Consider the following 2,500-nt stretch of genomic DNA (forward strand, 5'->3'; position numbering starts at 1 on the left):
CTTCCCATTATCATCTAAGGAATACAACATCCGATAAACTTTGAACAGTGACTTGTTTCCACCCGTTCTCCAAACGTTCAACCAATATTTTAATACATTTTATTTACGATTTGAGATGAATGTGATGCCTCCCTATCTCACCGTAGGCCTACACAAGGTCATCTGGCGTTCAGATGTCCATAATAAAAAAAAAATTCCATTGCAAATAAATGTACTTTTTCTATTCCTACACTCTTTTCCAATGCCCATGTTTCTGCCCCAAACTGATGCATTGGCTGAACCTGAGAAACAAATAACTTAATGAAAAATACTAAACGAACTGCAATCTGTGTAATCCATAATTCATCAGGGGAGAGGGAGGGACAGATAGAAACAGAGGGCTGTGGACGTTGCTAGTTGCTGATGCAAGATAGAAAATCACGAAACTCATTTCTCTTGAAAGAAGAGAGAGAGAGACAGAGAGAGAGAGAGAGAGAGAGAGAGAGAGAGAGATGACATACACACAGGGGGATAGCAGACAGAAAGAGACAGACAGACAGAGAATGGCATACACAAACAGGGATAGAGAGATATATGTACAGACAGAGAAAGAGGGAGAGACACACAGAGGCAGAAAGCAAAGCACAACAGCCAGATAGTATATCTTTTTGAACAAAACCCGCTGGTGGCTCTTAGTCTCTTATCTTTTTTCGTTCCGCTGTGGAGCGGAGCGCAGAACAAAGCGCTTCTCGCCAGCTCTCTCCCCCATGTCAGTAAGCGATGGCTTTTGCGCGGCCCGACGAGAAACAAATGGCGCCCGCGTTCGGAAGTGACGTGGGGCCCAGGGATGCGATACGTCACAGCGTCACATGCAATACGTCACGGCAAAGCGCGAGAGCCATCTGCTTCCTCCGAGGGGAGGGGGAGGGCGAGGGGGTGGGGGGGAGAGTCTGGATTTGGTTGAGGGGCGGAGGTGGGGGTTGGGGTAGGGACAGAGTTACTGCCCCTGTCACTGGCTGGCGGGACTTTAGGTGGGTGGGGGTGGGAGTAGTAGGGGAGTAGTGAGGAGGGAGGACAGTTGACGGCGATTTAGTCACGTAGTCACAATTTTTTTTTTTTTTTTTTGGGGGGGGCGGTGTAGTGGGGGGGCGGAGGGGGGATTGTGGTGGTGGGAAATTGTGAGGATGGATAGTGGATAAATGTAGGAAAGAGCTAGTATGAAAGGCGTATGTAGTGATTATTCAAAATTTAAAAAAAAAAAAGAAGAAAAAAAGCAAATTAATATATGATAAATTAATTTTTTTTAAATATATAAATCCAATAAAAAGGATACAAAGCACACACAGACTCACTTAACTCACATGGAAACCCTAACAAGACTCTATGGACGCAGTGTTGTAACACCATTCCAAATCATGTAGATTTTTTTTTTTTTAGTCTGGACGGCAGCAACAAGGAGCAGACGTTCGCCGTTTTACTTAAACATGTCAGATCTGAAAAGTTGATTACCGGAGAACACATTCCTGGATCAGTAACATTGTTGTACCTCAGTCTGGAGTGGAGCGGCGGCTCAGTAGTAAGGCGATCGCACAGGAAGCGGTAGAATTTGAGAGTGCGGGATCGAGTCCCACACTCGCCTTTTTTCTTCTTCTCCCCCATCACTAGACCTTGATTGGTGGTCTGAACGCTAGTCATTCGGATGAGTCGATAATCCGTGGTGGTGGCAAACACCCAGTAATTGTAATTATGAATACAAAACCAACAAGATGGCGCCGTCACTTCCATCCCTGCCCCCCACCCGACAACCCTCACTCTCTGGGCGCTAGTTATTCAGATAGGGTGATAAACTGAAGAGAACCTACGTAAAGAAAAACCTACGGGAACAAGAGAATTGTCCCTGGTAAAATATAGTTGTAACATCCACCCCTGTGTTTGCGCGTGTGACTGAAGTCTGAAACGAATATTGAGCACCTGAAGACATCTGTCAGTTGGCGTTACCTGGGTAAGCTGTCTGTTCAAATGACTTGGCGTTCATAAAGCGCTTGGAGCATGGTCTCTGACTGAACAATGGCGCCGTATGCGTAAGCGTAACATTTGTACAATCCTAATATTTCTCATTCTGTGCCCTATAAAGCACACTGCGGGGACAGGGGGTGGGGGTGGTAGGTATGCGTTTTGAGAACAGTAGAATAGAATAAAACACCTGTATTGAACGAAATGTTTTTGTTGTTGTTTCGTAATTTTGTCCTTTTTCTTCGGTGTGGTCATGGTTTTATTGACTCACTTGTGTAAACAAAGTGAGTCTATGTTTTAACCCGGTGTTCGGTTGTCTGTGTGTGTGTGTGTGTGTGTGTGTGTCTTTGTGTCCGTGGTAAACTTTAACATTGACATTTTCTCTGCAAATTCTTTGTCAGTTGACACCAAATTAGGCTTAAAAATAGGAAAAATTCAGTTCTTTCCATTCATCTTGGTTAAAACAATATTGCACCTCTGGGATGGGCACAAAAAAAAAAAAAAAAAA

Source organism: Babylonia areolata, chromosome 15 (assembly GCF_041734735.1).
Source record: "Babylonia areolata isolate BAREFJ2019XMU chromosome 15, ASM4173473v1, whole genome shotgun sequence".
NCBI lineage: Eukaryota > Metazoa > Mollusca > Gastropoda > Neogastropoda > Buccinidae > Babylonia > Babylonia areolata.